Source organism: Hyla sarda, unplaced genomic scaffold, assembly GCF_029499605.1.
Source record: "Hyla sarda isolate aHylSar1 unplaced genomic scaffold, aHylSar1.hap1 scaffold_335, whole genome shotgun sequence".
Classification (NCBI taxonomy): Eukaryota; Metazoa; Chordata; class Amphibia; order Anura; family Hylidae; genus Hyla; species Hyla sarda.
The window spans coordinates 254750-281433 of record NW_026610098.1 but is presented as its reverse complement, the minus strand read 5'-3'; the positions used below and the strand labels follow the sequence as shown (position 1 = coordinate 281433).

The 26684-nt window shown below is 45.8% G+C and overlaps 11 non-coding genes and 1 pseudogene across 11 annotated transcripts; all 12 read left to right on the top strand.

The window, feature by feature from the left end:
* The first annotated feature begins 510 nt into the window (after positions 1-510).
* LOC130330383 (U2 spliceosomal RNA) lies at positions 511-701 on the top strand. The gene has a single exon (XR_008873550.1). It is a non-coding gene; the product is annotated as a U2 spliceosomal RNA (small nuclear RNA).
* A 2095-nt stretch (positions 702-2796) lies between these two features.
* LOC130330382 (U2 spliceosomal RNA) lies at positions 2797-2987 on the top strand. The gene has a single exon (XR_008873549.1). It is a non-coding gene; the product is annotated as a U2 spliceosomal RNA (small nuclear RNA).
* Positions 2988-5063: 2076 nt separating this feature from the next.
* On the top strand, positions 5064-5254 carry LOC130330446 (U2 spliceosomal RNA). Its single transcript, XR_008873596.1, has one exon. It is a non-coding gene; the product is annotated as a U2 spliceosomal RNA (small nuclear RNA).
* Positions 5255-7340: 2086 nt separating this feature from the next.
* Positions 7341-7531, top strand: LOC130330407 (U2 spliceosomal RNA). Its single transcript, XR_008873571.1, has one exon. It is a non-coding gene; the product is annotated as a U2 spliceosomal RNA (small nuclear RNA).
* A 2088-nt stretch (positions 7532-9619) lies between these two features.
* On the top strand, positions 9620-9810 carry LOC130330405 (U2 spliceosomal RNA). Its single transcript, XR_008873570.1, has one exon. It is a non-coding gene; the product is annotated as a U2 spliceosomal RNA (small nuclear RNA).
* Positions 9811-11887: 2077 nt separating this feature from the next.
* On the top strand, positions 11888-12078 carry LOC130330381 (U2 spliceosomal RNA). The gene has a single exon (XR_008873548.1). It is a non-coding gene; the product is annotated as a U2 spliceosomal RNA (small nuclear RNA).
* A 2081-nt stretch (positions 12079-14159) lies between these two features.
* On the top strand, positions 14160-14350 carry LOC130330380 (U2 spliceosomal RNA). The gene has a single exon (XR_008873547.1). It is a non-coding gene; the product is annotated as a U2 spliceosomal RNA (small nuclear RNA).
* Positions 14351-16455: 2105 nt separating this feature from the next.
* Positions 16456-16646, top strand: LOC130330379 (U2 spliceosomal RNA). The gene has a single exon (XR_008873546.1). It is a non-coding gene; the product is annotated as a U2 spliceosomal RNA (small nuclear RNA).
* A 2096-nt stretch (positions 16647-18742) lies between these two features.
* Positions 18743-18853, top strand: LOC130330430 (U2 spliceosomal RNA; annotated as a pseudogene).
* Positions 18854-20299: 1446 nt separating this feature from the next.
* On the top strand, positions 20300-20487 carry LOC130330419 (U2 spliceosomal RNA). Its single transcript, XR_008873579.1, has one exon. It is a non-coding gene; the product is annotated as a U2 spliceosomal RNA (small nuclear RNA).
* A 2096-nt stretch (positions 20488-22583) lies between these two features.
* LOC130330377 (U2 spliceosomal RNA) lies at positions 22584-22774 on the top strand. Its single transcript, XR_008873544.1, has one exon. It is a non-coding gene; the product is annotated as a U2 spliceosomal RNA (small nuclear RNA).
* A 2093-nt stretch (positions 22775-24867) lies between these two features.
* Positions 24868-25058, top strand: LOC130330376 (U2 spliceosomal RNA). Its single transcript, XR_008873543.1, has one exon. It is a non-coding gene; the product is annotated as a U2 spliceosomal RNA (small nuclear RNA).
* Positions 25059-26684: the final 1626 nt, after the last annotated feature.

Here is a 26684-nt window from a genome sequence, read left to right as displayed (position 1 = left end):
GACAGCTTTATGAGGAGCATCAGCACTGCTCTGCCTGAGCAGAACCATCACCGCCATAGGTTGTCAAAAAACCCGGGTTTAACCCACACAGGTAAGTCCAATGGGGTGCAGGCATGTCCTCTATGCTTACAGCTTCCCGTGGGTGTTGGTTTGATACCGTTTGGGGACAGCCAAGGAGGCATCTGCAGGCAACAAAGGTAGGTGTGTGCTTGTGTGTGTGTTTCCTATGCAGATCCTAAGCCCAGTGTCACATGCAAGTAGGAGGAGTAAGAAGGGTTCCTGGCAAATCCGGGTTATGGATTGCATTTAAAAAGGCCCCGTGGGAGTGCAATGGGCCCCTGTCTTGCTGCTTAGCAATAATGGTATGGGTTTAGGTTCTGCTGTGTGTACTGGTGGTTGACTGCCCCCCAGCCCAGAGTGTGCATGGAAAATTGTCTGGCAGCCTCCCTGACAGCAAGCAGTGATAGTGCCCATGAAGGGCACCTTGTTGGGCCCGCCCCTTTCACGGTTATCGCTTCTCGGCCTTTTGGCTAAGATCAAGTGTAGTATCTGTTCTTATCAGTTTAATATCTGATACGTCCCCTATCTGGGGACCATATATTAAATGGATTTTTGAGAACGGGGGCCGATTTCGAAGCTTGCTTCCGTCGCCCTATGCATTGACCCGATATGGCAGTATCTTCGGGTACAGTGCACCACCCCCTTACAGGGTTAAAAAGAAAGATTCCTACTTTCATTGCTACCTGCTTGCTGGCTAGCCAGCTAGCCAGCCCTGTGGGCCTTGCTGCTGCTGCAGCCAAAAAACAAAAGGTGGTGCTGCTGCTGCTTCTGCTGCTTCTGCTTCTGCTTGTGTCTGGCCGCTGTTGGAGCGTCCAGGCACAGGACTTCTGCTGCTGCTGACTAAATGGCCTCCTTAATTGGATCATTTGAGTAGCCAGCACACCTGTGCAGGTAGGGCATGACATGATAGGCAGCTGCCTTGATAGCGGGTGGGTGCTGAATGTTCCTAATTGACAAAATAAGATTAATGCTTATGAAGAAATATAAAATCTCATCCCTTCCCCAATATCGCGCCACACCCCTACCCCTTAATTCCCTGGTTGAACTTGATGGACATATGTCTTTTTTCGACCGTACTAACTATGTAACTATGTAACATAACATGGAGGGGGGGGGGGGGGGTCTCCTGGCTGTTCACACAGGTGTGTCATTGCTGTACATTGACCATGCATTGCTTCTGTGGTATTGCAAAGGCAAAGACAAATGCTTCCAGCCATCCATTGCACTAATGGATTGGTCATCAGCTGGCTGTCTATGTCCCGCATCAATATAGACCAAAGTACAGAGGGTTAGGCTATGCTATTGTGCACCTACCTGATGCATCAGAAGGTGCGAGGCCCTTGCTAAATTCTGTGCACAGACTTTGAGATCTATACTTTAGACTGTATCTAAACCTGCTCCAACATGGACTGACATTCTGGCCTACTTTCAGCCGATGCGACTTGTCTGTCGCTGAACAGTCGCTTTTTATGTATTCAGCACCTATGTATAATGTTGTAAAAATGCTCTAGAAGCTAAAGTCGCAGAAATGTCACACATATTTGGCCTGCAACTTTCTGTGCGACAAATTCAGACAGGAAAAATCAGTATAAATCCTTAGAAAATTATCCCCCAGTGTCTCCATCTGCTGGCGGTATTGAATAAGCATTGCTGCACTGATGGGGTATGCATTAGACGAAAAAAAAGAAGAAAAAGAAGAATAATACGCCCAGAAAAGAGGCGAAAAGGAGAAAAACGTAAAAAAACGTGAAAAAAAAGTAAGAGGAAGAGAAGGGAAAAAAAGGTGGAAATGGGTTTAAAAGTGATTTCGGCGGAGAAATATATATATATATATATATATATATATATATATATATATATATACGCGCACACACACACATATATATAAACGTATTCTCCGTTGAGATATTGCAGCCGCTGCTGTGTCCAGGCCCAGGAGCCTTAGCACTGTGCTGTGATGTCACTCAATACCACTGACATCACTAGGTGTAAACAACATCTCTCCTTTGCTGTGTATGTGACTATGGAGCTGTTTGGTGATGCCGTCTATTATGGCCTTCATAGAAGCAACAGGAGATTGTTGCATCCATCTAGAACCCTCAGAACTACAGTGCTATGATGTCACTCACTTCCACAGGCCTTGCAGAGTGTAAACAACAACAACCCAGCTTTGTTGTGTATGTAACCATAGGGATTTGTGATGTCACCTAGAACCTTCACAGCAGCGACAGCTTTATGAGGAGCATCAGCACTGCTCTGCCTGAGCAGAACCATCACCGCCATAGGTTGTCAAATAACCCGGGTTTAACCCACACAGGTAAGTCCAATGGGGTGCAGGCATGTCCTCTATGCTTACAGCTTCCCGTGGGTGTTGGTTTGATACCGTTTGGGGACAGCCAAGGAGGCATCTGCAGGCAACAAAGGTAGGTGTGTGCTTGTGTGTGTGTTTCCTATGCAGATCCTAAGCCCAGTGTCACATGCAAGTAGGAGGAGTAAGAAGGGTTCCTGGCAAATCCGGGTTATGGATTGCATTTAAAAAGGCCCCGTGGGAGTGCAATGGGCCCCTGTCTTGCTGCTTAGCAATAATGGTATGGGTTTAGGTTCTGCTGTGTGTACTGGTGGTTGACTGCCCCCCAGCCCAGAGTGTGCATGGAAAATTGTCTGGCAGCCTCCCTGACAGCAAGCAGTGATAGTGCCCATGAAGGGCACCTTGTTGGGCCCGCCCCTTTCACGGTTATCGCTTCTCGGCCTTTTGGCTAAGATCAAGTGTAGTATCTGTTCTTATCAGTTTAATATCTGATACGTCCCCTATCTGGGGACCATATATTAAATGGATTTTTGAGAACGGGGGCCGATTTCGAAGCTTGCTTCCGTCGCCCTATGCATTGACCCGATATGGCAGTATCTTCGGGTACAGTGCACCACCCCCTTACAGGGTTAAAAAGAAAGATTCCTACTTTCATTGCTACCTGCTTGCTGGCTAGCCAGCTAGCCAGCCCTGTGGGCCTTGCTGCTGCTGCAGCCAAAAAAACAAAAGGTGGTGCTGCTGCTGCTTCTGCTGCTTCTGCTTCTGCTTGTGTCTGGCCGCTGTTGGAGCGTCCAGGCACAGGACTTCTGCTGCTGCTGACTAAATGGCCTCCTTAATTGGATCATTTGAGTAGCCAGCACACCTGTGCAGGTAGGGCATGACATGATAGGCAGCTGCCTTGATAGCGGGTGGGTGCTGAATGTTCCTAATTGACAAAATAAGATTAATGCTTATGAAGAAATATAAAATCTCATCCCTTCCCCAATATCGCGCCACACCCCTACCCCTTAATTCCCTGGTTGAACTTGATGGACATATGTCTTTTTTCGACCGTACTAACTATGTAACTATGTAACATAACATGGGGGGGGGGGGGGTCTCCTGGCTGTTCACACAGGTGTGTCATTGCTGTACATTGACCATGCATTGCTTCTGTGGTATTGCAAAGGCAAAGACAAATGCTTCCAGCCATCCATTGCACTAATGGATTGGTCATCAGCTGGCTGTCTATGTCCCGCATCAATATAGACCAAAGTACAGAGGGTTAGGCTATGCTATTGTGCACCTACCTGATGCATCAGAAGGTGCGAGGCCCTTGCTAAATTCTGTGCACAGACTTTGAGATCTATACTTTAGACTGTATCTAAACCTGCTCCAACATGGACTGACATTCTGGCCTACTTTCAGCCGATGCGACTTGTCTGTCGCTGAACAGTCGCTTTTTATGTATTCAGCACCTATGTATAATGTTGTAAAAATGCTCTAGAAGCTAAAGTCGCAGAAATGTCACACATATTTGGCCTGCAACTTTCTGTGCGACAAATTCAGACAGGAAAAATCAGTATAAATCCTTAGAAAATTATCCCCCAGTGTCTCCATCTGCTGGCGGTATTGAATAAGCATTGCTGCACTGATGGGGTATGCATTAGACGAAAAAAAAGAAGAAAAAGAAGAATAATACGCCCAGAAAAGAGGCGAAAAGGAGAAAAACGTAAAAAAACGTGAAAAAAAAGTAAGAGGAAGAGAAGGGAAAAAAAGGTGGAAATGGGTTTAAAAGTGATTTCGGCGGAGAAATATATATATATATATATATATATATATACGCGCACACACACACATATATATAAACGTATTCTCCGTTGAGATATTGCAGCCGCTGCTGTGTCCAGGCCCAGGAGCCTTAGCACTGTGCTGTGATGTCACTCAATACCACTGACATCACTAGGTGTAAACAACATCTCTCCTTTGCTGTGTATGTGACTATGGAGCTGTTTGGTGATGTCGTCTATTATGGCCTTCATAGAAGCAACAGGAGATTGTTGCATCCATCTAGAACCCTTAGAACTACAGTGCTATGATGTCACTCACTTCCACAGGCCTTGCAGAGTGTAAACAACAACAACCCAGCTTTGTTGTGTATGTAACCATAGGGATTTGTGATGTCACCTAGAACCTTCACAGCAGCGACAGCTTTATGAGGAGCATCAGCACTGCTCTGCCTGAGCAGAACCATCACCGCCATAGGTTGTCAAAAAACCCGGGTTTAACCCACACAGGTAAGTCCAATGGGGTGCAGGCATGTCCTCTATGCTTACAGCTTCCCGTGGGTGTTGGCTTGATACCGTTTGGGGACAGCCAAGGAGGCATCTGCAGGCAACAAAGGTAGGTGTGTGCTTGTGTGTGTGTTTCCTATGCAGATCCTAAGCCCAGTGTCACATGCAAGTAGGAGGAGTAAGAAGGGTTCCTGGCAAATCCGGGTTATGGATTGCATTTAAAAAGGCCCCGTGGGAGTGCAATGGGCCCCTGTCTTGCTGCTTAGCAATGATGGTATGGGTTTAGGTTCTGCTGTGTGTACTGGTGGTTGACTGCCCCCCAGCCCAGAGTGTGCATGGAAAATTGTCTGGCAGCCTCCCTGACAGCAAGCAGTGATAGTGCCCATGAAGGGCACCTTGTTGGGCCCGCCCCTTTCACGGTTATCGCTTCTCGGCCTTTTGGCTAAGATCAAGTGTAGTATCTGTTCTTATCAGTTTAATATCTGATACGTCCCCTATCTGGGGACCATATATTAAATGGATTTTTGAGAACGGGGGCCGATTTTGAAGCTTGCTTCCGTCGCCCTATGCATTGACCCGATATGGCAGTATCTTCGGGTACAGTGCACCACCCCCTTACAGGGTTAAAAAGAAAGATTCCTACTTTCATTGCTACCTGCTTGCTGGCTAGCCAGCTAGCCAGCCCTGTGGGCCTTGCTGCTGCTGCAGCCAAAAAACAAAAGGTGGTGCTTCTGCTGCTTCTGCTTCTGCTTGTGTCTGGCCGCTGTTGGAGCGTCCAGGCACAGGACTTCTGCTGCTGCTGACTAAATGGCCTCCTTAATTGGATCATTTGAGTAGCCAGCACACCTGTGCAGGTAGGGCATGACATGATAGGCAGCTGCCTTGATAGCGGGTGGGTGCTGAATGTTCCTAATTGACAAAATAAGATTAATGCTTATGAAGAAATATAAAATCTCATCCCTTCCCCAATATCGCGCCACACCCCTACCCCTTAATTCCCTGGTTGAACTTGATGGACATATGTCTTTTTTCGACCGTACTAACTATGTAACTATGTAACATAACATGGAGGGGGGGGGGGGGTCTCCTGGCTGTTCACACAGGTGTGTCATTGCTGTACATTGACCATGCATTGCTTCTGTGGTATTGCAAAGGCAAAGACAAATGCTTCCAGCCATCCATTGCACTAATGGATTGGTCATCAGCTGGCTGTCTATGTCCCGCATCAATATAGACCAAAGTACAGAGGGTTAGGCTATGCTATTGTGCACCTACCTGATGCATCAGAAGGTGCGAGGCCCTTGCTAAATTCTGTGCACAGACTTTGAGATCTATACTTTAGACTGTATCTAAACCTGCTCCAACATGGACTGACATTCTGGCCTACTTTCAGCCGATGCGACTTGTCTGTCGCTGAACAGTCGCTTTTTATGTATTCAGCACCTATGTATAATGTTGTAAAAATGCTCTAGAAGCTAAAGTCGCAGAAATGTCACACATATTTGGCCTGCAACTTTCTGTGCGACAAATTCAGACAGGAAAAATCAGTATAAATCCTTAGAAAATTATCCCCCAGTGTCTCCATCTGCTGGCGGTATTGAATAAGCATTGCTGCACTGATGGGGTATGCATTAGACGAAAAAAAAGAAGAAAAAGAAGAATAATACGCCCAGAAAAGAGGCGAAAAGGAGAAAAACGTAAAAAAACGTGAAAAAAAAGTAAGAGGAAGAGAAGGGAAAAAAAGGTGGAAATGGGTTTAAAAGTGATTTTGGCGGAGAAATATATATATATATATATATATATATATATATATATATATATATATACGCGCACACACACACATATATATAAACGTATTCTCCGTTGAGATATTGCAGCCGCTGCTGTGTCCAGGCCCAGGAGCCTTAGCACTGTGCTGTGATGTCACTCAATACCACTGACATCACTAGGTGTAAACAACATCTCTCCTTTGCTGTGTATGTGACTATGGAGCTGTTTGGTGATGTCGTCTATTATGGCCTTCATAGAAGCAACAGGAGATTGTTGCATCCATCTAGAACCCTCAGAACTACAGTGCTATGATGTCACTCACTTCCACAGGCCTTGCAGAGTGTAAACAACAACAACCCAGCTTTGTTGTGTATGTAACCATAGGGATTTGTGATGTCACCTAGAACCTTCACAGCAGCGACAGCTTTATGAGGAGCATCAGCACTGCTCTGCCTGAGCAGAACCATCACCGCCATAGGTTGTCAAAAAACCCGGGTTTAACCCACACAGGTAAGTCCAATGGGGTGCAGGCATGTCCTCTATGCTTACAGCTTCCCGTGGGTGTTGGTTTGATACCGTTTGGGGACAGCCAAGGAGGCATCTGCAGGCAACAAAGGTAGGTGTGTGCTTGTGTGTGTGTTTCCTATGCAGATCCTAAGCCCAGTGTCACATGCAAGTAGGAGGAGTAAGAAGGGTTCCTGGCAAATCCGGGTTATGGATTGCATTTAAAAAGGCCCCGTGGGAGTGCAATGGGCCCCTGTCTTGCTGCTTAGCAATAATGGTATGGGTTTAGGTTCTGCTGTGTGTACTGGTGGTTGACTGCCCCCCAGCCCAGAGTGTGCATGGAAAATTGTCTGGCAGCCTCCCTGACAGCAAGCAGTGATAGTGCCCATGAAGGGCACCTTGTTGGGCCCGCCCCTTTCACGGTTATCGCTTCTCGGCCTTTTGGCTAAAATCAAGTGTAGTATCTGTTCTTATCAGTTTAATATCTGATACGTCCCCTATCTGGGGACCATATATTAAATGGATTTTTGAGAACGGGGGCCGATTTCGAAGCTTGCTTCCGTCGCCCTATGCATTGACCCGATATGGCAGTATCTTCGGGTACAGTGCACCACCCCCTTACAGGGTTAAAAAGAAAGATTCCTACTTTCATTGCTACCTGCTTGCTGGCTAGCCAGCTAGCCAGCCCTGTGGGCCTTGCTGCTGCTGCAGCCAAAAAACAAAAGGTGGTGCTGCTGCTGCTTCTGCTGCTTCTGCTTCTGCTTGTGTCTGGCCGCTGTTGGAGCGTCCAGGCACAGGACTTCTGCTGCTGCTGACTAAATGGCCTCCTTAATTGGATCATTTGAGTAGCCAGCACACCTGTGCAGGTAGGGCATGACATGATAGGCAGCTGCCTTGATAGCGGGTGGGTGCTGAATGTTCCTAATTGACAAAATAAGATTAATGCTTATGAAGAAATATAAAATCTCATCCCTTCCCCAATATCGCGCCACACCCCTACCCCTTAATTCCCTGGTTGAACTTGATGGACATATGTCTTTTTTTGACCGTACTAACTATGTAACTATGTAACATAACATGGGGGGGGGGGGGGGTCTCCTGGCTGTTCACACAGGTGTGTCATTGCTGTACATTGACCATGCATTGCTTCTGTGGTATTGCAAAGGCAAAGACAAATGCTTCCAGCCATCCATTGCACTAATGGATTGGTCATCAGCTGGCTGTCTATGTCCCGCATCAATATAGACCAAAGTACAGAGGGTTAGGCTATGCTATTGTGCACCTACCTGATGCATCAGAAGGTGCGAGGCCCTTGCTAAATTCTGTGCACAGACTTTGAGATCTATACTTTAGACTGTATCTAAACCTGCTCCAACATGGACTGACATTCTGGCCTACTTTCAGCCGATGCGACTTGTCTGTCGCTGAACAGTCGCTTTTTATGTATTCAGCACCTATGTATAATGTTGTAAAAATGCTCTAGAAGCTAAAGTCGCAGAAATGTCACACATATTTGGCCTGCAACTTTCTGTGCGACAAATTCAGACAGGAAAAATCAGTATAAATCCTTAGAAAATTATCCCCCAGTGTCTCCATCTGCTGGCGGTATTGAATAAGCATTGCTGCACTGATGGGGTATGCATTAGACGAAAAAAAAGAAGAAAAAGAAGAATAATACGCCCAGAAAAGAGGCGAAAAGGAGAAAAACGTAAAAAAACGTGAAAAAAAAGTAAGAGGAAGAGAAGGGAAAAAAAGGTGGAAATGGGTTTAAAAGTGATTTTGGCGGAGAAATATATATATATATATATATATATATATATATATATATATACGCGCACACACACACATATATATAAACGTATTCTCCGTTGAGATATTGCAGCCGCTGCTGTGTCCAGGCCCAGGAGCCTTAGCACTGTGCTGTGATGTCACTCAATACCACTGACATCACTAGGTGTAAACAACATCTCTCCTTTGCTGTGTATGTGACTATGGAGCTGTTTGGTGATGTCGTCTATTATGGCCTTCATAGAAGCAACAGGAGATTGTTGCATCCATCTAGAACCCTCAGAACTACAGTGCTATGATGTCACTCACTTCCACAGGCCTTGCAGAGTGTAAACAACAACAACCCAGCTTTGTTGTGTATGTAACCATAGGGATTTGTGATGTCACCTAGAACCTTCACAGCAGCGACAGCTTTATGAGGAGCATCAGCACTGCTCTGCCTGAGCAGAACCATCACCGCCATAGGTTGTCAAAAAACCCGGGTTTAACCCACACAGGTAAGTCCAATGGGGTGCAGGCATGTCCTCTATGCTTACAGCTTCCCGTGGGTGTTGGTTTGATACCGTTTGGGGACAGCCAAGGAGGCATCTGCAGGCAACAAAGGTAGGTGTGTGCTTGTGTGTGTGTTTCCTATGCAGATCCTAAGCCCAGTGTCACATGCAAGTAGGAGGAGTAAGAAGGGTTCCTGGCAAATCCGGGTTATGGATTGCATTTAAAAAGGCCCCGTGGGAGTGCAATGGGCCCCTGTCTTGCTGCTTAGCAATAATGGTATGGGTTTAGGTTCTGCTGTGTGTACTGGTGGTTGACTGCCCCCCAGCCCAGAGTGTGCATGGAAAATTGTCTGGCAGCCTCCCTGACAGCAAGCAGTGATAGTGCCCATGAAGGGCACCTTGTTGGGCCCGCCCCTTTCACGGTTATCGCTTCTCGGCCTTTTGGCTAAAATCAAGTGTAGTATCTGTTCTTATCAGTTTAATATCTGATACGTCCCCTATCTGGGGACCATATATTAAATGGATTTTTGAGAACGGGGGCCGATTTCGAAGCTTGCTTCCGTCGCCCTATGCATTGACCCGATATGGCAGTATCTTCGGGTACAGTGCACCACCCCCTTACAGGGTTAAAAAGAAAGATTCCTACTTTCATTGCTACCTGCTTGCTGGCTAGCCAGCTAGCCAGCCCTGTGGGCCTTGCTGCTGCTGCAGCCAAAAAACAAAAGGTGCTGCTTCTGCTGCTTCTGCTTCTGCTTGTGTCTGGCCGCTGTTGGAGCGTCCAGGCACAGGACTTCTGCTGCTGCTGACTAAATGGCCTCCTTAATTGGATCATTTGAGTAGCCAGCACACCTGTGCAGGTAGGGCATGACATGATAGGCAGCTGCCTTGATAGCGGGTGGGTGCTGAATGTTCCTAATTGACAAAATAAGATTAATGCTTATGAAGAAATATAAAATCTCATCCCTTCCCCAATATCGCGCCACACCCCTACCCCTTAATTCCCTGGTTGAACTTGATGGACATATGTCTTTTTTCGACCGTACTAACTATGTAACTATGTAACATAACATGGGGGGGGGGGGGTCTCCTGGCTGTTCACACAGGTGTGTCATTGCTGTACATTGACCATGCATTGCTTCTGTGGTATTGCAAAGGCAAAGACAAATGCTTCCAGCCATCCATTGCACTAATGGATTGGTCATCAGCTGGCTGTCTATGTCCCGCATCAATATAGACCAAAGTACAGAGGGTTAGGCTATGCTATTGTGCACCTACCTGATGCATCAGAAGGTGCGAGGCCCTTGCTAAATTCTGTGCACAGACTTTGAGATCTATACTTTAGACTGTATCTAAACCTGCTCCAACATGGACTGACATTCTGGCCTACTTTCAGCCGATGCGACTTGTCTGTCGCTGAACAGTCGCTTTTTATGTATTCAGCACCTATGTATAATGTTGTAAAAATGCTCTAGAAGCTAAAGTCGCAGAAATGTCACACATATTTGGCCTGCAACTTTCTGTGCGACAAATTCAGACAGGAAAAATCAGTATAAATCCTTAGAAAATTATCCCCCAGTGTCTCCATCTGCTGGCGGTATTGAATAAGCATTGCTGCACTGATGGGGTATGCATTAGACGAAAAAAAAGAAGAAAAAGAAGAATAATACGCCCAGAAAAGAGGCGAAAAGGAGAAAAACGTAAAAAAACGTGAAAAAAAAGTAAGAGGAAGAGAAGGGAAAAAAAGGTGGAAATGGGTTTAAAAGTGATTTCGGCGGAGAAATATATATATATATATATATATATATATATATATATATATACGCGCACACACACACATATATATAAACGTATTCTCCGTTGAGATATTGCAGCCGCTGCTGTGTCCAGGCCCAGGAGCCTTAGCACTGTGCTGTGATGTCACTCAATACCACTGACATCACTAGGTGTAAACAACATCTCTCCTTTGCTGTGTATGTGACTATGGAGCTGTTTGGTGATGTCGTCTATTATGGCCTTCATAGAAGCAACAGGAGATTGTTGCATCCATCTAGAACCCTCAGAACTACAGTGCTATGATGTCACTCACTTCCACAGGCCTTGCAGAGTGTAAACAACAACAACCCAGCTTTGTTGTGTATGTAACCATAGGGATTTGTGATGTCACCTAGAACCTTCACAGCAGCGACAGCTTTATGAGGAGCATCAGCACTGCTCTGCCTGAGCAGAACCATCACCGCCATAGGTTGTCAAATAACCCGGGTTTAACCCACACAGGTAAGTCCAATGGGGTGCAGGCATGTCCTCTATGCTTACAGCTTCCCGTGGGTGTTGGTTTGATACCGTTTGGGGACAGCCAAGGAGGCATCTGCAGGCAACAAAGGTAGGTGTGTGCTTGTGTGTGTGTTTCCTATGCAGATCCTAAGCCCAGTGTCACATGCAAGTAGGAGGAGTAAGAAGGGTTCCTGGCAAATCCGGGTTATGGATTGCATTTAAAAAGGCCCTGTGGGAGTGCAATGGGCCCCTGTCTTGCTGCTTAGCAATAATGGTATGGGTTTAGGTTCTGCTGTGTGTACTGGTGGTTGACTGCCCCCCAGCCCAGAGTGTGCATGGAAAATTGTCTGGCAGCCTCCCTGACAGCAAGCAGTGATAGTGCCCATGAAGGGCACCTTGTTGGGCCCGCCCCTTTCACGGTTATCGCTTCTCGGCCTTTTGGCTAAGATCAAGTGTAGTATCTGTTCTTATCAGTTTAATATCTGATACGTCCCCTATCTGGGGACCATATATTAAATGGATTTTTGAGAACGGGGGCCGATTTCGAAGCTTGCTTCCGTCGCCCTATGCATTGACCCGATATGGCAGTATCTTCGGGTACAGTGCACCACCCCCTTACAGGGTTAAAAAGAAAGATTCCTACTTTCATTGCTACCTGCTTGCTGGCTAGCCAGCTAGCCAGCCCTGTGGGCCTTGCTGCTGCTGCAGCCAAAAAACAAAAGGTGGTGCTGCTGCTGCTTCTGCTGCTTCTGCTTGTGTCTGGCCGCTGTTGGAGCGTCCAGGCACAGGACTTCTGCTTCTGCTGACTAAATGGCCTCCTTAATTGGATCATTTGAGTAACCAGCACACCTGTGCAGGTAGGGCATGACATGATAGGCAGCTGCCTTGATAGCGGGTGGGTGCTGAATGTTCCTAATTGACAAAATAAGATTAATGCTTATGAAGAAATATAAAATCTCATCCCTTCCCCAATATCGCGCCACACCCCTACCCCTTAATTCCCTGGTTGAACTTGATGGACATATGTCTTTTTTCGACCGTACTAACTATGTAACTATGTAACATAACATGGGGGGGGGGGGTCTCCTGGCTGTTCACACAGGTGTGTCATTGCTGTACATTGACCATGCATTGCTTCTGTGGTATTGCAAAGGCAAAGACAAATGCTTCCAGCCATCCATTGCACTAATGGATTGGTCATCAGCTGGCTGTCTATGTCCCGCATCAATATAGACCAAAGTACAGAGGGTTAGGCTATGCTATTGTGCACCTACCTGATGCATCAGAAGGTGCGAGGCCCTTGCTAAATTCTGTGCACAGACTTTGAGATCTATACTTTAGACTGTATCTAAACCTGCTCCAACATGGACTGACATTCTGGCCTACTTTCAGCCGATGCGACTTGTCTGTCGCTGAACAGTCGCTTTTTATGTATTCAGCACCTATGTATAATGTTGTAAAAATGCTCTAGAAGCTAAAGTCGCAGAAATGTCACACATATTTGGCCTGCAACTTTCTGTGCGACAAATTCAGACAGGAAAAATCAGTATAAATCCTTAGAAAATTATCCCCCAGTGTCTCCATCTGCTGGCGGTATTGAATAAGCATTGCTGCACTGATGGGGTATGCATTAGACGAAAAAAAAGAAGAAAAAGAAGAATAATACGCCCAGAAAAGAGGCGAAAAGGAGAAAAACGTAAAAAAACGTGAAAAAAAAGTAAGAGGAAGAGAAGGGAAAAAAAGGTGGAAATGGGTTTAAAAGTGATTTCGGCGGAGAAATATATATATATATATATATATATATATATATATATATATATATGCGCACACACACACATATATATAAACGTATTCTCCGTTGAGATATTGCAGCCGCTGCTGTGTCCAGGCCCAGGAGCCTTAGCACTGTGCTGTGATGTCACTCAATACCACTGACATCACTAGGTGTAAACAACATCTCTCCTTTGCTGTGTATGTGACTATGGAGCTGTTTTGTGATGTCGTCTATTATGGCCTTCATAGAAGCAACAGGAGATTGTTGCATCCATCTAGAACCCTCAGAACTACAGTGCTATGATGTCACTCACTTCCACAGGCCTTGCAGAGTGTAAACAACAACAACCCAGCTTTGTTGTGTATGTAACCATAGGGATTTGTGATGTCACCTAGAACCTTCACAGCAGCGACAGCTTTATGAGGAGCATCAGCACTGCTCTGCCTGAGCAGAACCATCACCGCCATAGGTTGTCAAATAACCCGGGTTTAACCCACACAGGTAAGTCCAATGGGGTGCAGGCATGTCCTCTATGCTTACAGCTTCCCGTGGGTGTTGGTTTGATACCGTTTGGGGACAGCCAAGGAGGCATCTGCAGGCAACAAAGGTAGGTGTGTGCTTGTGTGTGTGTTTCCTATGCAGATCCTAAGCCCAGTGTCACATGCAAGTAGGAGGAGTAAGAAGGGTTCCTGGCAAATCCGGGTTATGGATTGCATTTAAAAAGGCCCCGTGGGAGTGCAATGGGCCCCTGTCTTGCTGCTTAGCAATAATGGTATGGGTTTAGGTTCTGCTGTGTGTACTGGTGGTTGACTGCCCCCCAGCCCAGAGTGTGCATGGAAAATTGTCTGGCAGCCTCCCTGACAGCAAGCAGTGATAGTGCCCATGAAGGGCACCTTGTTGGGCCCGCCCCTTTCACGGTTATCGCTTCTCGGCCTTTTGGCTAAGATCAAGTGTAGTATCTGTTCTTATCAGTTTAATATCTGATACGTCCCCTATCTGGGGACCATATATTAAATGGATTTTTGAGAACGGGGGCCGATTTCGAAGCTTGCTTCCGTCGCCCTATGCATTGACCCGATATGGCAGTATCTTCGGGTACAGTGCACCACCCCCTTACAGGGTTAAAAAGAAAGATTCCTACTTTCATTGCTACCTGCTTGCTGGCTAGCCAGCTAGCCAGCCCTGTGGGCCTTGCTGCTGCTGCAGCCAAAAAACAAAAGGTGGTGCTGCAGCTGCTTCTGCTGCTTCTGCTTCTGCTTGTGTCTGGCCGCTGTTGGAGCGTCCAGGCACAGGACTTCTGCTGCTGCTGACTAAATGGCCTCCTTAATTGGATCATTTGAGTAGCCAGCACACCTGTGCAGGTAGGGCATGACATGATAGGCAGCTGCCTTGATAGCGGGTGGGTGCTGAATGTTCCTAATTGACAAAATAAGATTAATGCTTATGAAGAAATATAAAATCTCATCCCTTCCCCAATATCGCGCCACACCCCTACCCCTTAATTCCCTGGTTGAACTTGATGGACATATGTCTTTTTTCGACCGTACTAACTATGTAACTATGTAACATAACATGGGGGGGGGGGGGGGGTCTCCTGGCTGTTCACACAGGTGTGTCATTGCTGTACATTGACCATGCATTGCTTCTGTGGTATTGCAAAGGCAAAGACAAATGCTTCCAGCCATCCATTGCACTAATGGATTGGTCATCAGCTGGCTGTCTATGTCCCGCATCAATATAGACCAAAGTACAGAGGGTTAGGCTATGCTATTGTGCACCTACCTGATGCATCAGAAGGTGCGAGGCCCTTGCTAAATTCTGTGCACAGACTTTGAGATCTATACTTTAGACTGTATCTAAACCTGCTCCAACATGGACTGACATTCTGGCCTACTTTCAGCCGATGCGACTTGTCTGTCGCTGAACAGTCGCTTTTTATGTATTCAGCACCTATGTATAATGTTGTAAAAATGCTCTAGAAGCTAAAGTCGCAGAAATGTCACACATATTTGGCCTGCAACTTTCTGTGCGACAAATTCAGACAGGAAAAATCAGTATAAATCCTTAGAAAATTATCCCCCAGTGTCTCCATCTGCTGGCGGTATTGAATAAGCATTGCTGCACTGATGGGGTATGCATTAGACGAAAAAAAAGAAGAAAAAGAAGAATAATACGCCCAGAAAAGAGGCGAAAAGGAGAAAAACGTAAAAAAACGTGAAAAAAAAGTAAGAGGAAGAGAAGGGAAAAAAAGGTGGAAATGGGTTTAAAAGTGATTTCGGCGGAGAAATATATATATATATATATATATATATATATATATATATATATATATATATATATATACGCGCACACACACACATATATATAAACGTATTCTCCGTTGAGATATTGCAGCCGCTGCTGTGTCCAGGCCCAGGAGCCTTAGCACTGTGCTGTGATGTCACTCAATACCACTGACATCACTAGGTGTAAACAACATCTCTCCTTTGCTGTGTATGTGACTATGGAGCTGTTTGGTGATGTCGTCTATTATGGCCTTCATAGAAGCAACAGGAGATTGTTGCATCCATCTAGAACCCTCAGAACTACAGTGCTATGATGTCACTCACTTCCACAGGCCTTGCAGAGTGTAAACAACAACAACCCAGCTTTGTTGTGTATGTAACCATAGGGATTTGTGATGTCACCTAGAACCTTCACAGCAGCGACAGCTTTATGAGGAGCATCAGCACTGCTCTGCCTGAGCAGAACCATCACCGCCATAGGTTGTCAAATAACCCGGGTTTAACCCACACAGGTAAGTCCAATGGGGTGCAGGCATGTCCTCTATGCTTACAGCTTCCCGTGGGTGTTGGTTTGATACCGTTTGGGGACAGCCAAGGAGGCATCTGCAGGCAACAAAGGTAGGTGTGTGCTTGTGTGTGTGTTTCCTATGCAGATCCTAAGCCCAGTGTCACATGCAAGTAGGAGGAGTAAGAAGGGTTCCTGGCAAATCCGGGTTATGGATTGCATTTAAAAAGGCCCCGTGGGAGTGCAATGGGCCCCTGTCTTGCTGCTTAGCAATAATGGTATGGGTTTAGGTTCTGCTGTGTGTACTGGTGGTTGACTGCCCCCCAGCCCAGAGTGTGCATGGAAAATTGTCTGGCAGCCTCCCTGACAGCAAGCAGTGATAGTGCCCATGAAGGGCACCTTGTTGGGCCCGCCCCTTTCACGGTTATCGCTTCTCGGCCTTTTGGCTAAGATCAAGTGTAGTATCTGTTCTTATCAGTTTAATATCTGATACGTCCCCTATCTGGGGACCATATATTAAATGGATTTTTGAGAACGGGGGCCGATTTCGAAGCTTGCTTCCGTCGCCCTATGCATTGACCCGATATGGCAGTATCTTCGGGTACAGTGCACCACCCCCTTACAGGGTTAAAAAGAAAGATTCCTACTTTCATTGCTACCTGCTTGCTGGCTAGCCAGCTAGCCAGCCCTGTGGGCCTTGCTGCTGCTGCAGCCAAAAAACAAAAGGTGGTGCTGCAGCTGCTTCTGCTGCTTCTGCTTCTGCTTGTGTCTGGCCGCTGTTGGAGCGTCCAGGCACAGGACTTCTGCTGCTGCTGACTAAATGGCCTCCTTAATTGGATCATTTGAGTAGCCAGCACACCTGTGCAGGTAGGGCATGACATGATAGGCAGCTGCCTTGATAGCGGGTGGGTGCTGAATGTTCCTAATTGACAAAATAAGATTAATGCTTATGAAGAAATATAAAATCTCATCCCTTCCCCAATATCGCGCCACACCCCTACCCCTTAATTCCCTGGTTGAACTTGATGGACATATGTCTTTTTTCGACCGTACTAACTATGTAACTATGTAACATAACATGGGGGGGGGGGGGGGGGTCTCCTGGCTGTTCACACAGGTGTGTCATTGCTGTACATTGACCATGCATTGCTTCTGTGGTATTGCAAAGGCAAAGACAAATGCTTCCAGCCATCCATTGCACTAATGGATTGGTCATCAGCTGGCTGTCTATGTCCCGCATCAATATAGACCAAAGTACAGAGGGTTAGGCTATGCTATTGTGCACCTACCTGATGCATCAGAAGGTGCGAGGCCCTTGCTAAATTCTGTGCACAGACTTTGAGATCTATACTTTAGACTGTATCTAAACCTGCTCCAACATGGACTGACATTCTGGCCTACTTTCAGCCGATGCGACTTGTCTGTCGCTGAACAGTCGCTTTTTATGTATTCAGCACCTATGTATAATGTTGTAAAAATGCTCTAGAAGCTAAAGTCGCAGAAATGTCACACATATTTGGCCTGCAACTTTCTGTGCGACAAATTCAGACAGGAAAAATCAGTATAAATCCTTAGAAAATTATCCCCCAGTGTCTCCATCTGCTGGCGGTATTGAATAAGCATTGCTGCACTGATGGGGTATGCATTAGACGAAAAAAAAGAAGAAAAAGAAGAATAATACGCCCAGAAAAGAGGCGAAAAGGAGAAAAACGTAAAAAAACGTGAAAAAAAAGTAAGAGGAAGAGAAGGGAAAAAAAGGTGGAAATGGGTTTAAAAGTGATTTCGGCGGAGAAATATATATATATATATATATATATATATATATATATATATATATATACGCGCACACACACACATATATATAAACGTATTCTCCGTTGAGATATTGCAGCCGCTGCTGTGTCCAGGCCCAGGAGCCTTAGCACTGTGCTGTGATGTCACTCAATACCACTGACATCACTAGGTGTAAACAACATCTCTCCTTTGCTGTGTATGTGACTATGGAGCTGTTTGGTGATGTCGTCTATTATGGCCTTCATAGAAGCAACAGGAGATTGTTGCATCCATCTAGAACCCTCAGAACTACAGTGCTATGATGTCACTCACTTCCACAGGCCTTGCAGAGTGTAAACAACAACAACCCAGCTTTGTTGTGTATGTAACCATAGGGATTTGTGATGTCACCTAGAACCTTCACAGCAGCGACAGCTTTATGAGGAGCATCAGCACTGCTCTGCCTGAGCAGAACCATCACCGCCATAGGTTGTCAAATAACCCGGGTTTAACCCACACAGGTAAGTCCAATGGGGTGCAGGCATGTCCTCTATGCTTACAGCTTCCCGTGGGTGTTGGTTTGATACCGTTTGGGGACAGCCAAGGAGGCATCTGCAGGCAACAAAGGTAGGTGTGTGCTTGTGTGTGTGTTTCCTATGCAGATCCTAAGCCCAGTGTCACATGCAAGTAGGAGGAGTAAGAAGGGTTCCTGGCAAATCCGGGTTATGGATTGCATTTAAAAAGGCCCCGTGGGAGTGCAATGGGCCCCTGTCTTGCTGCTTAGCAATAATGGTATGGGTTTAGGTTCTGCTGTGTGTACTGGTGGTTGACTGCCCCCCAGCCCAGAGTGTGCATGGAAAATTGTCTGGCAGCCTCCCTGACAGCAAGCAGTGATAGTGCCCATGAAGGGCACCTTGTTGGGCCCGCCCCTTTCACGGTTATCGCTTCTCGGCCTTTTGGCTAAGATCAAGTGTAGTATTTGCTTGCTTGATCTGGCTGGAAGGTGCCCGGGGTACCCGCTCCTTTTCCCTGGGGGATCGTTCCACCTTTTGGTGGGACTAAACCCCCTTGCTGACATCAGGGTAGCGGCTTAGTCCCCGGTCAACGAGAAGCGATCACCACCTACCTGCTTGCAGTAGGGGAGGTGTTTTGTTCTGCGATGGAGGAGGCTGGCAAGACAGAAGATCCTGCTATAGGTGTACCTAGCTACGCCAGACTACGAAATGGAGTTCGTGTTACTCTTTTGGACCCTGAGAAGAAGGAGAGAGGCTTATTTTTCGTAGTGGAAGAGATTTTGTTCAAGCTCTTTGAGCTGAAGAAGGAACATATATTATCCATGCTGGAATTTCCAAGAAGTGGTATCTATGACGTGGTTCTGGTTTCGGAGGAGGACTGTGGTATGTTCTGCAATAAAGCATTGCTGTGGAAGTCGCACCCTGTATTGGGAGGGGTAGAGATCACTCCCCATTTTCCGACGCAGGAAAGACTTCTAACTGTAAGGATGTACAGTCCGTATATTCCAGAAGAGGAGATTGTTTTGTTCCTTTCCAGATTCTGTGAGGAGGTGAAGCCAAAAGGCAAGATATATAATCAATTCGGTCTTTGGACGACGAAGTGGAAATTTCAAGTGAAGTTTCAGAAAGCACCTGATGGAAGGCTAATGTATCCGCCTGGTCGTTTTAAGATTGGTACAGTAAATGGGGACCTGTTCTTTTCTGGCATGGACGACTTTTGTCGAAAGTGTAAGAAGTACGGGCATAGGAAAGATTTCTGCGACATCTTGTGGTGCTATAAATGTCAAGGAGAAGGCCATGAACCAGAAGCATGTAAAGAAAAGAAAAAATGCCACCTATGTGGTGATGAGGGGCATCTGGTAGGCACGTGTCCTAAGAGGAAGAAGAAGAAGAAGGAGGGTATGAAAAGAAATAGAGAGGAGGCAATTGAAGTGAGTGAAGAACCGGAAGGGGAAGAAGCTCCAACTAGAAAAGTGGTGGAGGAGAAGAAAAGGAAAGAAAATGAAGAAGATGAATTTATACCGGTAAGGTATGGAGGCTCTCTTGATGTTGTTTTCGAGAGTGTGACAAATAAAGAGAAAAAGGCCTTTGACAAGGATTTGGGTAGTCTAAAAGAAAGATTGGGATACAAAATAAATGAAGCAAGGGATAAAGTTTATCGTTCGTTTCACGCAGATGTGGATAGATTTGTGGAAACATACAAAGTTCCGGCATGGCTGGCGGTTCCAGCTAAAAGTGAGATGCAGAGAGGTGCAATAACTTGTGGTTTCCTAGAGTTCTTGATGGTTTTTGCATGGAGAAGAGGAATGACCTTTTGGTAATCCTCTTTGGTGAAATATTGCATGGTTAGTTTTGGTTAAATATTTTTTTATGTTTTAAATATGGTTTATTTTATTGTTAAAAAAGATAAAGAAATAAAGAAAAACGGGTTTTCCTGATGATGAACAAAAAAAATCAAGCTCAAATAAGAACTTAGAGCTCTGATGGAGTTCTGAGGGTTAACTTAAAAAAAAAAAAATCTCTTCTTATCAGTTTAATATCTGATACGTCCCCTATCTGGGGACCATATATTAAATGGATTTTTGAGAACGGGGGCCGATTTCGAAGCTTGCTTCCGTCGCCCTATGCATTGACCCGATATGGCAGTATCTTCGGGTACAGTGCACCACCCCCTTACAGGGTTAAAAAGAAAGATTCCTACTTTCATTGCTACCTGCTTGCTGGCTAGCCAGCTAGCCAGCCCTGTGGGCCTTGCTGCTGCTGCAGCCAAAAAACAAAAGGTGGTGCTGCTGCTGCTTCTGCTGCTTCTGCTTCTGCTTGTGTCTGGCCGCTGTTGGAGCGTCCAGGCACAGGACTTCTGCTGCTGCTGACTAAATGGCCTCCTTAATTGGATCATTTGAGTAGCCAGCACACCTGTGCAGGTAGGGCATGACATGATAGGCAGCTGCCTTGATAGCGGGTGGGTGCTGAATGTTCCTAATTGACAAAATAAGATTAATGCTTATGAAGAAATATAAAATCTCATCCCTTCCCCAATATCGCGCCACACCCCTACCCCTTAATTCCCTGGTTGAACTTGATGGACATATGTCTTTTTTCGACCGTACTAACTATGTAACTATGTAACATAACATGGGGGGGGGGGGGGGGGTCTCCTGGCTGTTCACACAGGTGTGTCATTGCTGTACATTGACCATGCATTGCTTCTGTGGTATTGCAAAGGCAAAGACAAATGCTTCCAGCCATCCATTGCACTAATGGATTGGTCATCAGCTGGCTGTCTATGTCCCGCATCAATATAGACCAAAGTACAGAGGGTTAGGCTATGCTATTGTGCACCTACCTGATGCATCAGAAGGTGCGAGGCCCTTGCTAAATTCTGTGCACAGACTTTGAGATCTATACTTTAGACTGTATCTAAACCTGCTCCAACATGGACTGACATTCTGGCCTACTTTCAGCCGATGCGACTTGTCTGTCGCTGAACAGTCGCTTTTTATGTATTCAGCACCTATGTATAATGTTGTAAAAATGCTCTAGAAGCTAAAGTCGCAGAAATGTCACACATATTTGGCCTGCAACTTTCTGTGCGACAAATTCAGACAGGAAAAATCAGTATAAATCCTTAGAAAATTATCCCCCAGTGTCTCCATCTGCTGGCGGTATTGAATAAGCATTGCTGCACTGATGGGGTATGCATTAGACGAAAAAAAAGAAGAAAAAGAAGAATAATACGCCCAGAAAAGAGGCGAAAAGGAGAAAAACGTAAAAAAACGTGAAAAAAAAGTAAGAGGAAGAGAAGGGAAAAAAAGGTGGAAATGGGTTTAAAAGTGATTTCGGCGGAGAAATATATATATATATATATATATATATATATATATATATATATATATACGCGCACACACACACATATATATAAACGTATTCTCCGTTGAGATATTGCAGCCGCTGCTGTGTCCAGGCCCAGGAGCCTTAGCACTGTGCTGTGATGTCACTCAATACCACTGACATCACTAGGTGTAAACAACATCTCTCCTTTGCTGTGTATGTGACTATGGAGCTGTTTGGTGATGTCGTCTATTATGGCCTTCATAGAAGCAACAGGAGATTGTTGCATCCATCTAGAACCCTCAGAACTACAGTGCTATGATGTCACTCACTTCCACAGGCCTTGCAGAGTGTAAACAACAACAACCCAGCTTTGTTGTGTATGTAACCATAGGGATTTGTGATGTCACCTAGAACCTTCACAGCAGCGACAGCTTTATGAGGAGCATCAGCACTGCTCTGCCTGAGCAGAACCATCACCGCCATAGGTTGTCAAAAAACCCGGGTTTAACCCACACAGGTAAGTCCAATGGGGTGCAGGCATGTCCTCTATGCTTACAGCTTACCGTGGGTGTTGGTTTGATACCGTTTGGGGACAGCCAAGGAGGCATCTGCAGGCAACAAAGGTAGGTGTGTGCTTGTGTGTGTGTTTCCTATGCAGATCCTAAGCCCAGTGTCACATGCAAGTAGGAGGAGTAAGAAGGGTTCCTGGCAAATCCGGGTTATGGATTGCATTTAAAAAGGCCCCGTGGGAGTGCAATGGGCCCCTGTCTTGCTGCTTAGCAATAATGGTATGGGTTTAGGTTCTGCTGTGTGTACTGGTGGTTGACTGCCCCCCAGCCCAGAGTGTGCATGGAAAATTGTCTGGCAGCCTCCCTGACAGCAAGCAGTGATAGTGCCCATGAAGGGCACCTTGTTGGGCCCGCCCCTTTCACGGTTATCGCTTCTCGGCCTTTTGGCTAAGATCAAGTGTAGTATCTGTTCTTATCAGTTTAATATCTGATACGTCCCCTATCTGGGGACCATATATTAAATGGATTTTTGAGAACGGGGGCCGATTTCGAAGCTTGCTTCCGTCGCCCTATGCATTGACCCGATATGGCAGTATCTTCGGGTACAGTGCACCACCCCCTTACAGGGTTAAAAAGAAAGATTCCTACTTTCATTGCTACCTGCTTGCTGGCTAGCCAGCTAGCCAGCCCTGTGGGCCTTGCTGCTGCTGCAGCCAAAAAACAAAAGGTGGTGCTGCTGCTGCTTCTGCTGCTTCTGCTTCTGCTTGTGTCTGGCCGCTGTTGGAGCGTCCAGGCACAGGACTTCTGCTGCTGCTGACTAAATGGCCTCCTTAATTGGATCATTTGAGTAGCCAGCACACCTGTGCAGGTAGGGCATGACATGATAGGCAGCTGCCTTGATAGCGGGTGGGTGCTGAATGTTCCTAATTGACAAAATAAGATTAATGCTTATGAAGAAATATAAAATCTCATCCCTTCCCCAATATCGCGCCACACCCCTACCCCTTAATTCCCTGGTTGAACTTGATGGACATATGTCTTTTTTCGACCGTACTAACTATGTAACTATGTAACATAACATGGGGGGGGGGGGGGTCTCCTGGCTGTTCACACAGGTGTGTCATTGCTGTACATTGACCATGCATTGCTTCTGTGGTATTGCAAAGGCAAAGACAAATGCTTCCAGCCATCCATTGCACTAATGGATTGGTCATCAGCTGGCTGTCTATGTCCCGCATCAATATAGACCAAAGTACAGAGGGTTAGGCTATGCTATTGTGCACCTACCTGATGCATCAGAAGGTGCGAGGCCCTTGCTAAATTCTGTGCACAGACTTTGAGATCTATACTTTAGACTGTATCTAAACCTGCTCCAACATGGACTGACATTCTGGCCTACTTTCAGCCGATGCGACTTGTCTGTCGCTGAACAGTCGCTTTTTATGTATTCAGCACCTATGTATAATGTTGTAAAAATGCTCTAGAAGCTAAAGTCGCAGAAATGTCACACATATTTGGCCTGCAACTTTCTGTGCGACAAATTCAGACAGGAAAAATCAGTATAAATCCTTAGAAAATTATCCCCCAGTGTCTCCATCTGCTGGCGGTATTGAATAAGCATTGCTGCACTGATGGGGTATGCATTAGACGAAAAAAAAGAAGAAAAAGAAGAATAATACGCCCAGAAAAGAGGCGAAAAGGAGAAAAACGTAAAAAAACGTGAAAAAAAAGTAAGAGGAAGAGAAGGGAAAAAAAGGTGGAAATGGGTTTAAAAGTGATTTCGGCGGAGAAATATATATATATATATATATATATATATATATATATATATATATATACGCGCACACACACACATATATATAAACGTATTCTCCGTTGAGATATTGCAGCCGCTGCTGTGTCCAGGCCCAGGAGCCTTAGCACTGTGCTGTGATGTCACTCAATACCACTGACATCACTAGGTGTAAACAACATCTCTCCTTTGCTGTGTATGTGACTATGGAGCTGTTTGGTGATGTCGTCTATTATGGCCTTCATAGAAGCAACAGGAGATTGTTGCATCCATCTAGAACCCTCAGAACTACAGTGCTATGATGTCACTCACTTCCACAGGCCTTGCAGAGTGTAAACAACAACAACCCAGCTTTGTTGTGTATGTAACCATAGGGATTTGTGATGTCACCTAGAACCTTCACAGCAGCGACAGCTTTATGAGGAGCATCAGCACTGCTCTGCCTGAGCAGAACCATCACCGCCATAGGTTGTCAAATAACCCGGGTTTAACCCACACAGGTAAGTCCAATGGGGTGCAGGCATGTCCTCTATGCTTACAGCTTCCCGTGGGTGTTGGTTTGATACCGTTTGGGGACAGCCAAGGAGGCATCTGCAGGCAACAAAGGTAGGTGTGTGCTTGTGTGTGTGTTTCCTATGCAGATCCTAAGCCCAGTGTCACATGCAAGTAGGAGGAGTAAGAAGGGTTCCTGGCAAATCCGGGTTATGGATTGCATTTAAAAAGGCCCCGTGGGAGTGCAATGGGCCCCTGTCTTGCTGCTTAGCAATAATGGTATGGGTTTAGGTTCTGCTGTGTGTACTGGTGGTTGACTGCCCCCCAGCCCAGAGTGTGCATGGAAAATTGTCTGGCAGCCTCCCTGACAGCAAGCAGTGATAGTGCCCATGAAGGGCACCTTGTTGGGCCCGCCCCTTTCACGGTTATCGCTTCTCGGCCTTTTGGCTAAGATCAAGTGTAGTATCTGTTCTTATCAGTTTAATATCTGATACGTCCCCTATCTGGGGACCATATATTAAATGGATTTTTGAGAACGGGGGCCGATTTCGAAGCTTGCTTCCGTCGCCCTATGCATTGACCCGATATGGCAGTATCTTCGGGTACAGTGCACCACCCCCTTACAGGGTTAAAAAGAAAGATTCCTACTTTCATTGCTACCTGCTTGCTGGCTAGCCAGCTAGCCAGCCCTGTGGGCCTTGCTGCTGCTGCAGCCAAAAAACAAAAGGTGGTGCTGCTGCTGCTTCTGCTGCTTCTGCTTCTGCTTGTGTCTGGCCGCTGTTGGAGCGTCCAGGCACAGGACTTCTGCTGCTGCTGACTAAATGGCCTCCTTAATTGGATCATTTGAGTAGCCAGCACACCTGTGCAGGTAGGGCATGACATGATAGGCAGCTGCCTTGATAGCGGGTGGGTGCTGAATGTTCCTAATTGATAAAATAAGATTAATGCTTATGAAGAAATATAAAATCTCATCCCTTCCCCAATATCGCGCCACACCCCTACCCCTTAATTCCCTGGTTGAACTTGATGGACATATGTCTTTTTTCGACCGTACTAACTATGTAACTATGTAACATAACATGGGGGGGGGGGGGGGTCTCCTGGCTGTTCACACAGGTGTGTCATTGCTGTACATTGACCATGCATTGCTTCTGTGGTATTGCAAAGGCAAAGACAAATGCTTCCAGCCATCCATTGCACTAATGGATTGGTCATCAGCTGGCTGTCTATGTCCCGCATCAATATAGACCAAAGTACAGAGGGTTAGGCTATGCTATTGTGCACCTACCTGATGCATCAGAAGGTGCGAGGCCCTTGCTAAATTCTGTGCACAGACTTTGAGATCTATACTTTAGACTGTATCTAAACCTGCTCCAACATGGACTGACATTCTGGCCTACTTTCAGCCGATGCGACTTGTCTGTCGCTGAACAGTCGCTTTTTATGTATTCAGCACCTATGTATAATGTTGTAAAAATGCTCTAGAAGCTAAAGTCGCAGAAATGTCACACATATTTGGCCTGCAACTTTCTGTGCGACAAATTCAGACAGGAAAAATCAGTATAAATCCTTAGAAAATTATCCCCCAGTGTCTCCATCTGCTGGCGGTATTGAATAAGCATTGCTGCACTGATGGGGTATGCATTAGACGAAAAAAAAGAAGAAAAAGAAGAATAATACGCCCAGAAAAGAGGCGAAAAGGAGAAAAACGTAAAAAAACGTGAAAAAAAAGTAAGAGGAAGAGAAGGGAAAAAAAGGTGGAAATGGGTTTAAAAGTGATTTCGGCGGAGAAATATATATATATATATATATATATATATATATATATATATATACGCGCACACACACACATATATATAAACGTATTCTCCGTTGAGATATTGCAGCCGCTGCTGTGTCCAGGCCCAGGAGCCTTAGCACTGTGCTGTGATGTCACTCAATACCACTGACATCACTAGGTGTAAACAACATCTCTCCTTTGCTGTGTATGTGACTATGGAGCTGTTTGGTGATGTCGTCTATTATGGCCTTCATAGAAGCAACAGGAGATTGTTGCATCCATCTAGAACCCTCAGAACTACAGTGCTATGATGTCACTCACTTCCACAGGCCTTGCAGAGTGTAAACAACAACAACCCAGCTTTGTTGTGTATGTAACCATAGGGATTTGTGATGTCACCTAGAACCTTCACAGCAGCGACAGCTTTATGAGGAGCATCAGCACTGCTCTGCCTGAGCAGAACC